The 10,581-nt window shown below is 41.5% G+C and overlaps 1 protein-coding gene across 3 annotated transcripts in view; it reads right to left on the reverse strand.

Moving 5' to 3' along the window:
* The window catches only part of C4H2orf88 (chromosome 4 C2orf88 homolog), a 37,287-nt gene that overhangs the window by 20,426 nt on the left and 6,280 nt on the right, over positions 1 to 10,581 (reverse strand). Inside the window, exon 1 of one of the 3 annotated variants that reach the window (XM_036023177.1) lies at positions 10,306 to 10,554. The exons of the other annotated variants lie outside the window; for them this stretch is intronic. The gene's annotated coding sequence lies outside the window, so the exon portion shown is untranslated. Of the gene's footprint in view, positions 1 to 10,305; positions 10,555 to 10,581 lie in introns of those variants that run through there. 3 annotated transcript variants of the gene reach the window in all.

Below are 10,581 nucleotides of genomic sequence, written 5' to 3' on the forward strand. Positions count from 1 at the left end.
GTTCAGGACCAGATGTTAACATGGGGCTTTCAAAACTTATTTAACAAAACAAGGTCAAAGGGAGATAGACTGAAAACGAGATGATAACTTACTCAGGCTGTAAGTAGTGCAGATGCCCAGAGAGTGTACTTAATTTGCCCTAATGAGTGATGTGGCCATTTTTACGGGACACTGCAGCCAAAAATAATAAAATACAAGGGTGCCTTTCCTGCCACCACTCCCTCTCCTTTTGTCCCCAAATCCCAACACACAGACCCAGCACAGTCATACATAACGAAAAGAAAGCCCCTTTTATTATGTTTCCCTTAGTGTTACTTTGAAGATCAAAGCACTCAGCATACAAAGTTTTAGGCCACCTGGCACTTCCCAGAAATGGGCTCAGCATCCACTGGGTCTCTACTGGGGCCTTGGAACTGCAGTCCATTCTGTGTCGCTCATTTTGGAGCTCTGGTCAGTGAGCTAGGAAAGGTCTCTCTCTCCTCTCTCCCTCTTCTCTCCCTCTCACACACACAGCCATAACCTGAATATGAGTTGGGCCTAAATGCACACAAAGCTCTAGTGGAAAAAGAAAAAGAAAAAAGAAAGTCTAAATCTGCTCTGAAAATAAACAGGCTGCTTAATCTCTGAAAGTCTGTCTTAAATACCAGGTTAACAGAAATGGTTATTACTGCTGTCCTACTTTGTATAGTGTTTTAAGCCTCTGAACAGGTTTCTAGTGTTTTATGTTTCAAGTTATGGCTTCAAATGAATCCGACCCCTGAATTATGTGAATCTATGTATCGTAAATACCCTGTTGTAGTCTTTTAAAAATGTCTTGTGTATGTGTGTTTCAAACTTCAATGTAGATGCATTTAATAAAAAATGCCAATTCATTAAAAAATAACCAACTTCATTAAAAAATTAACAGTTCTAATAGCGTGTTTGTCATTATTTGTTCTCTAAAAACAGACAGTAAGTGTATTTTCTTTCTTCTGGGTGGGGGGTTCATGAAAACTGGACATTAAGCAGAGGTTTCTGAATTGGTAATACTGAGAATCCATGATTTAGACTATAAATTTTAAACAGGGTCAAATGACACCGTTAAGCTGTTTGACACCCGGCAAACAGAAATAAACTCAATTTAAATTTAATACTGTCACCAAAAGTGAAAGCTAGAAAATAATGGAAGTATTGGGTTGGCCAAAAAGTCTGTTTAGTTTTCTGTAAAATAAAAGACATTTTTAATTTTCATCAGTAATTTTATTGATTAGGATATTTTGAGTATGTTGGCCATCTCCCACTATTGGCTTCTAGTGGGTAGAGGCCAGGGGTGCTGCTAAACATCTTCTCATGCATAAGGCAGTCCCACAGCAAAGAATCATTTGGCCACAATGTCAACGGTGCCAAGAAACTTCACAAACCACTTTTGACATGTTCGATCAGTCATAGCACCTTCTCCATACACTGCACAAATCTTTTTGCTTTTCTGTTGTGTTTTTACCTTTCTTGAAATGATAAAGCATGATATGCTGAAAACATTGCATATTTTCTTCCATCTTCAATATTAAAATGGCTGCACAAAAGGTCACCAACTTTGATAAGTTTTTTAAAAAATGCACACTGATATGACAGCTGTCACAATACAATCTAACAAACTTGTTTCAAATGAAGTTTTAAAGACAGTGCTACTAAAGCCATCATATGAAGAGAAAATAAATGAAGTTTTTGGACAACGCAGTATGACTTTGGTCAAAGGTCACCTAAAAAGCACTGCTGCACAGGCTCTGGAACCTGAGCACGCAGCCGTCCCAGCCTCAGCCGCACGGAGCACAGGTGGGGCGCAGCCGCACGCCGGTGGGGCAGCCTCGGGATGAATGCATGAGGGCACGCGTGGGCCCAGATTTTCTCAATGAAGAGGCAGAGGAAACAACATTAAGTGAAGGGACAATGTTGGAGAGTCTAATAGACCTGAAGAGCACTGTGTGGAATGAATTCATCTGCAAGCCGGGAATCTGCCTCAGACGAGCATCCTAAAAAAGAACTGAGCTCTGTGGGTCACACACATCTGGACCTGCCACAGGACCTGGGAGATGTTCAGTGTTGTTTCCTTCCCTTCCTGTGGGCTGTCCCCTGCTAACACCAACTCACTAATTATTTTAAGTGTGTTAGTTATAACATTTTAAGATTATAATTAAGGAAAGAATGGCAATCTAAGCATTCTGATGGTCACTTAGACTCAGGTGATGGATCCACGTCAGGTGCCAATGCTTCTTGTCATTCACCAGGCCGCCCAGGGGGGAGAGGAGAAGCAAGCAGGCATTTCCCTCAGCCCTTCCGGGCTTTACTCTGGGTGCATGTCTGGCTTCACCTGACCACTCCTGTTTATGACTATGAGTACTGAACTTCAGTCTGCAGCAACCCCTCCAGCACTGTAATGTAAATCCTCCCAGGAAAATGAAGAGCAGCTTCTGACCAACTGGTTGGGGAAAAAACCAAATGACTAGTTGAACAAAACCTGATCTAAATCACCACTAATATTATGAAACATTTACACTTTATATTCTACACTCATTTCTTAGTCATGTCGCATCCCAGCTAAATGACACAATAGTACTTGTGACACATGAATTAGGCTCTGTAAAATTCTGCAGCCAGTTCCTTAAGCAACTGTTGTTAAATGGAGAATGGGGGCAGGGGGAGAGTGGGTAACAATGTCAGAATATTGTCTTTAGTTTGTTACAACTGGACTATTCTTTAGATCCTGTAGCTGAAACTAGGAATCTGAGCTTGAATCAGAGCATGAAACCAAAACCAATGAAAAATGAGCACTCCATTCTCAACTCACTGCAGTCTGAAAATCATGATCCAATTATCCTTATATACTAAGACAATTATTTATTCCATAGGCTCCTGTGTCATAAAATGCTTTGTTAAAATGGTTTCTTATAATTTCCCACCTTCTCTTTAGTATTACTTCACACAGATTTGTTCTCTGTAAAAGTTTACCTATTCTTACATGTCCATCTCAAGTACACTTCCTGTGTAAAGGCCTTCTAACTACGTAATATTACTTCATCACTCCCTTGGGCTTCCATATTATATTTACCTCATCACTGTACTTTTCCTGTTCTGCCTTGTTTACAAGTCTGTGCCCACACCAGACAGACTTGAAGGCAAAAACATGGTTACATCACTTCAGTTCTTTCAAAAAAAAAAATGGGTAGTAAATAATTGTTATTCATCTTTGTAAACTCACTTCTACATACCTAGCACAATGAAGGGCCTCAGGGAATGTTAATTGATTTAAATAATTTGTTAGAGAATGTGAAAGAAATTCCTACATTTTCACAAAGAGCAACAGAGTGTGTGTGTACAGCCATGAGTTAAGGACGACAACCAGGTGCCGAATTTTCAGAGTAAATAATCTGTTTCTGTTGAGCACACATCCCATCTCTATTCTCCCCTTGCCTTTTTCCCTGCTGTCTCACAACCATTGTATACAACAGAAGGAATTATGTCCCCTCACTTTACACCGTGCATGGGTGTATAACTGTGCACTTCGGCAGGTTAAACGCCAGGCCTGGGGACCTTGTGGCCTCTATGACATTGCAGGAGGGGCCCACTGCGCCGCCGGCTGTGGAACCCACACCTTTCGATGCTGGTTTCAGGGATCCTGCTGCTCTGTCACAGTGCTTCCCTTGCACGTCTCATAACATGTGCTAATTCAAATAAACTGCCTAATTATGGAACAATTTATTTCACAAACCCATTCTTGGAAAGGACTGCCTCAAAGGGGAGGGGCCGCAGCAGCAGCGCTCCAGCACAGGTGTCGGGTGAGGGCTGGTTCAGCAGGCGCAGGACCGGCACGTGAAAAGCCCGGACCAAACACCCCGCTCTCAGAAATCTACCCCAGAAGAACGGTCAACTGAACACACAAATGCCTATATAGAAGTTTTCACAAAAGCCTTACAATTTAAAAAAAATGGGAAATAAATGTCCAACAATAAGATTTATCATAGTGTCTATACCCTGGAATATTACGGAACTTAAATAACTACGGTAGATCGCCTCTAAAGTGGCCTCCGTGGTCCCTGCCTCCTGGAGCTCCCATCCCTTGTGTAACCCCGTCTCCTAAGTGTGGGGCTAAGGACTCACTTCTAACAGCCGAGCACAGCAAAAGTGACTGGGGGCCACTTCCGAGACTAGGTTTTAAAGAGATCGTGACTTCCGTCTTGCACTCCTCTCACTCTGATCGACACCAGCTGCTGTGCTGTGAGCCCCTGAGGCGAGGAGCCCAGGGGGTCTCTGCACAACCCAGTCACAGCCCCAGCTGACAGCTGACTGGGAGGCACAGGCACTCAGCTAAGCTGCACCTAGATTCTTGATTCACAGAACCTCTGAAATTAATGTGTTATTTTAATCCACCAAGTTTTAGGACAGCTCATAACACAAAAATATATAACACTTAAAAAATATTTAGACCCTGGCTGGGTAGCTCAGCCAGTGAGAGCGTCATCCCATACCCCAAGGCTACGGGTTCCATCCCTGGTCGGAGTGCATTCGAGAATCAACCAGTGAATTGATGAGGGAGTGGAGCAACAAATCAATATTTCTCTCTCTCTCTCACCTCTCCTTTCTCCCTCCCTTCCTCTCTCTCTCTGAAATCAATTTAAAGATTTTAGTAACATGAGGAAATGCTCATATGTTAACTTTAAGTTACTGGTCGACTGGTTTATTCATCCATACTAAAACAAATAAAAACTCAGGCTTTTAGTAACAAAAATATGTAATTTTAAAAGCCAAACTGGTAATTTGATGCAATACATAACTGCCTCAAACCCAGATTTAATGCTGATATGAGACTCAACCATTTTGTGAGGAGAGAGAACAGCACTGGAGCCACATGGAAATCCAGCCAACAATGCTCAGTAAGCAAGTCAGAACAGTCAACAGGACTCCAGCTCACCCGAATGAAAAACAAAGAGAAGCTGCCAGGCTGAGTGAGCTTCGAGGGTTACACTAATGCAGGATTCCGATGGTCAGAACCAAGATCAGATCTGCAAGGGGACATGGACCAGGGTGCAAGGGTGCCCTCCATGTCACTGGTTCCAAAAACTGTTAGTCGGCCAGGGCTTACTCATGAAGTAGAACCCTAAAATGCTGAGCAGCCCCACCATCTCGCCTGAACTCGGTATTTGTCACGTGTGATTTACAGACAGATCCACTGTGAGGGCAGCGTTTCCACAGCAGTGCAGTGTGCTCTTCACTACTCCCACCGCTGCATGCACAGGGAGAAGGGAAAAGTTGTTTTAGAGTTTAGGATTTGGGAAAATGATTTTTTGTCAAGCCATTTGTCATTTTTCTGAGTGTGGACTTGTAGTTCATCCAAAAGCCTGACCAAGGTTCTTATTAAAAAAAATTACACCTTGAAATATAAAATACTGAAGCTTAAAAGGCTCCACTAAACAGAATGACTTATAATAAAAAAATCACTGCACAAAATCTTTTTATCATAGGATATTCTTTGAACTTCACTGAGCCTATGGAGAGAAATATGTACAACAAACTTGTGTTATTTGGATCTGGTGGAAGTTAGAAAAAACCAATAGATTCTACATAAAGAGCTCTTCAAATGGCTGTTGACTAGACAAGGGAAGGAAAATGTAATTAGCAATGTGACCACAGGCCTTCCTCAAGCCAGAACGGTCATAACTAGCTTCAAACTCAAGGTTGGTTGGTCGAGAATACCTAAATCATAGTCATTTTAAGTGATCAAATTATCTTAACTGGCATTTTTCTGAGTCACTAACCTTTACTTCAAGTGTCATTAAGGAACTTGAAGGAACTTGAAGGGGATCAGCATTTCAGGATGAAATATGCCTTCTCCTTTTTTTGTCCAAAAGCAGAGAGTAAATTTCCCTTTGTAAAGATCTCTCCCTCTCCAACACCAGGCAGAGAACTACACTGGAGACAATTCTTACTTCCTAAGACAAACCCTCCTAACAATCCCATTGATTATATATTTCCTAGTCACCTTCCCATAAGGTACCCCTCAGGAGCCCCACCCTTTGTCTTAGCCTCTTCCACACTTACTCACCATTTGTTAAGATGGCATATAAGTCTCCAGTTCTAACTGTCTCCTTGAATCACATTTCTTTATGAACTCCCATGCAGGAATAGGTAATTATTTTTTTCCTGTTAATCTATTATTGAATCTAAAAGGATAGAGGAAGAGTTTTTTCTATTCCCTGCAAATTCAAGTTTTTATGTTATGTCATATAACTACTTCAAATATTTTAGAACAAGTAGGAGACATAAATAATAAATTAAAAGAGCATTCAGTGCTATGCACTGAATTAAATTCTAGGCAGTAGTATATATAATTTTGAATACTTAAAAGAATCAGTTTTCTTATGTGGAGACATGAGAAAGCAGTGTCCAAATCCACTTAGACTCCAGGTCAAAGGACCAAGAATTCAGAAAATTTTGCTATTTAAAATTCAGTAATTATTTTATGATACATTCACAACACTCCTAAGGAGTCATGGAGTTCCTATTCTCAACGGCTGATGGTGTAGTCTTTTCTGGGGTGAGGGGAGCAGCGGTACATTTAACTTAAATATTTTTTACAGCTGTGTTTTTTACCTATTGGATTTCTCACTAGTCCAAGGAAATTTCCCCTCCCATCAAGCTACAATTCTTATCATGCTCACCCAGGTTCATTTTCTCCTCCTAGCCTTCCCTGATGTTGAAACAAACACACCACCTCCCCCTTTTCTCTACCAGCAGCCTTTCCCCTCCTTCCTGCCGAAACCAAAGCTGTATCATCCTCCTCCAGGAGAGGGGAAGCCCATCTCCTTCACGCAGACTTCCTGGGATTCCTCCAAACCTTACTCAACATTCTCTTCTTGAACTGATGTCCAGCCTATTTAATTTATAAATGCTTTCTCCCCGGATAGCATCTGAGGTTAACCAAATGAGGTTAAATATTCCTCAAGGGCAACACTCCTTTCTCCTTTTATTTTGCACAGAAGTTCTTTACACTGACTGAGGCACTTAAAGAATGCTAATTAAGGTTGGGCTATTTATCCAACATCTGCGTGCTTCACAGCATGTTAGATGGTGGGAATGAAACTGGAACATACACAGTTTTGCCTCTTTCAGGGCACTTAAAGCAAAAGCCACACACTCATAGCCACGTTTGGGCCCGTGTTCTGTTTCACCAGTGCAAGGTTCAAACTGTTCTGAAGTGGCTTGTTCCGAGCTGGGCATCCACCCTGGTTCCCAGGACTCGGTCACTCCCTTGTGTCTGGCACACACATCTGGCTTCACTCACTTGTCACCTTCAGCCCCTTGTGAAATATCTTTAATTTCACAACTCTTAATTCGTAAGAAATAAACTAATTCTTAAAGTACAGGCTCTTCCCATATTAGATACTCACTGGAGTTATTTATTACTCCCCAAACTTTCAATATTATTATCATGCTGTGATCGGTTGTATTTCTTCACCACTAACTTGCTGCATGCTGTTCATAGTACATCTTACTATGGAAAACAGACTCCAGTTAAAAACAAAGTGCCCAAATGCTAGGGCAGATGGTATATTAATTAATTAGAGAACGAAAACACAACTGCTCAGCAACTGTTGTGCTTTCCTAAAAGCAAATGATCTTTAAGCTGAAAGGACAGAGGAAACCTTGTTCCGAGAAAAGCAAGACAGAAGCAGAAGAGGTCACTTGAGAAGAATTCATATCTTCAGACTCTGGTGAGTTATATTCCAGGAAGAACTCACAGATGTGAGCACAGAAATATTCCGACAACCTTTGGGAAAACATAGTAGAGGAGGTGGTATCAAGAGCCTGGAAACTCAAAGGCACATTTCTCCCCCAAAATTTTACAACTGAGACCAACACAAAGTAATAAAGGCCCTGGCCAGTGTGGCTCAGTTGGCTGGAGCATCCTAGAGACCGAAATGTTGCGGGTTCAATCCCCAGTCAGGGTGCGTATGAGAAAGCAAACCACCTCTCTCCTCTCCTTCCTCTCTCTCTCTGAAAGCAATGAAAAAGTGTCCTTCGGTGAGGATTAAAAAAAAATAATATTGAAGGTGAACTGTAATTGAAAATATCAAATAAAAATTTTAAGAAATTCTGGATCAATAAAAATTAGTTACCTTTCTTTGAAAAAAAAATCAAAACTGAAGGACACAATTAGAATGCCTAGGCATTATAGACCAGTTAAATTTAATATGAATCTCTGGCAAAATTCAAGATTTAATCAGTAAACAGGGCACATTTGGGGGCAAAATATTAGGGATGTTTGGGAACTAGCAGTTCACTCAGAAATAATCATATTGAGCTAATGTCATTTACTTTTGTGATGGATCAGAGAATACTCAGGATCTTAGCAACACATTTGATTAAAATTTTTCTTATGATGTCCCTAAGAAGAAGACTGATTTATGGGCTAGAATAACCTGATAAACAAGCACACTACTGAATTCAGCTGATTCACTAATTTGCCTCAGTGGTACCTACTGAGCTAACCAGATTCCCAACCAGTGCTGCACTTGGCATTCTCAGCACACTGACTTCTAACAAGGGCCCTGGAAGGTACATGTTACTGTCCCCATTTTGTTAACATGGTTAAGAGGTTTCTCAAGGTCATGGAGCTAGTAGGTGTCAGGGTCAGGCTCCAAAAGTCCAGGACCATGTCTACTGCGCCTCGGGCTTCCATATGTGCCACCATAGCAAAGGGACCTGCTCCCTTTGACTGGAATGTCTGGTCAACAAAAACACAAAATGTGCAGGTGGCACAAAACCGAAAGGCAGAATTAATATGACGGATGCCACAATCAAGATTAAAACATGTTTAACAAACTGGAAATTGGAGGCTTAAAGTAATATAAGAGGAAAAAACAATGTTGGCATTCAAGAAATTTTAATTGCATAAGTATTAGGAATGACTGCATTTGAAGACAGAAACTCATTGCATTCTGCACTGTTCAGGTTAGAATGAATTACTGAACTCAATTTGGGGCTAAGGATCTTTAGGAGAGAGAGAGAATGAGAGAGAGAGAGAGAGAGAGAGAGAGAGGGAGGGAGGGAGGGAGGGAGGGGGAGAGAGAGGTATCTTAATTAAGGAAGGAAACAAATGATTACTATTTAGTTAAGATAACTAACGTTTCCTGACTTCTGGGTAACTATACTAAGTAGTTCATGAAGATAATCTCATTTCGTCCTCACAATAACCCAATGGGTAGATATAGTATCACTTCCTACTGTACAGATGAGAAGCTGAGGCTCAGGAATCTGAAAGGCTGTCAAGTAAAGGAGACAAAACTTGTTTTGAACCACTTTAGACCTTTAGTTTCTTAACTGTTTTTCGTTTTGTTTTTTGGTCACAGACTCCTTTTAGATGACAGCGTTGGAACTCTGCTGGAAAAAAAATTCTGCATATGCTTTCACAGGTGGGGGGCAAGGAGGAGATCGGCAAACAGGACTACTGAGAAACAGGCCCAAGGAAGCAATGGTCAGTTCTGTGTAAACAAGGATTTCCGAACAGTAACAGAAAGGAGGGGCACCTCAAAATGCAGTGAGTTCCCTGTTGCTGAAGTTTCCATCAAAATGTGGTTAGTCTTGCCAGGAGCTCTATAGAGGATTTATTACAATGGACTGGAGGTTGGTCTATGATTTTAAAGTATGTTTTTGCTGTAAGATTGTGGGCCTTAATAAGTAATTTTTGTTTGATGGCAAAACAAGGAAGTTAAAACTGAAGTCATTGTTGTGCCAGACTGTTCTGCTGAATATGTCAAGCAGAATGCCGAAATAATGTTATTCTTCACCTACATATGATAGCTGTAGCAGGTACGTGGAAACCTCATCCAAAGAAAAAGGGTATAGTCAAATGTTGATCTTGATGAAACTTACTTTGTCGTAATAAAAAGATTACTTATTCCTCTGAGTCCTTAATTAAAATTTTCCCTAAGATAAATAACCTACGCACCAGATCCTAAAAAGATAGAGTCTCTGATGAGAACATTTCCTAGTTCGTAATTTTATGTTAACTCACATCCATGAAGGATGGGGGGGCGGTAACAGAAGAGAACTCCAACTGTTCTGCTTTGCTTCAGATCCCTTTGCTAACGGCTGAGGGATTTTACCTGTCTATTCTGATACATTTCCCATTTGCATCATAATTCCCCTCCAGATTCAGCCTCCCACAGCTCTAAAGAGTACAGGAATTAATACTTTGCTCACCGTATGCTATTCAGGGCACAAGCCTGACAGTTAGGCATACAAATTAAATGTTCATAAGCAAATCTTTACCTGGAAATCTTCATTCAGTCCTCGGGTATAAAGGAGGAAAGATGGTGAGAATGCAACTTATAATGCCTTTCACCTGGGGGCTCAGACGGACGTGGGAGGGGTGGGGGCTAACTCTCCCCAATTAGGGGACCGAGGCGCGAGGCGAGATCTCAGGCAGCTGGCCGACAAGGGTCTGCTGGGCTCGAAGCCGCCGGTGACTCACAGGTGTCTGCCATTGAAAAATCCAGCCAGCAAAGCAGACCTGCGGAGACTGACACACACACGCACCGGTGGCGC

Source organism: Phyllostomus discolor, chromosome 4, assembly GCF_004126475.2.
Source record: "Phyllostomus discolor isolate MPI-MPIP mPhyDis1 chromosome 4, mPhyDis1.pri.v3, whole genome shotgun sequence".
Classification (NCBI taxonomy): Eukaryota; Metazoa; Chordata; class Mammalia; order Chiroptera; family Phyllostomidae; genus Phyllostomus; species Phyllostomus discolor.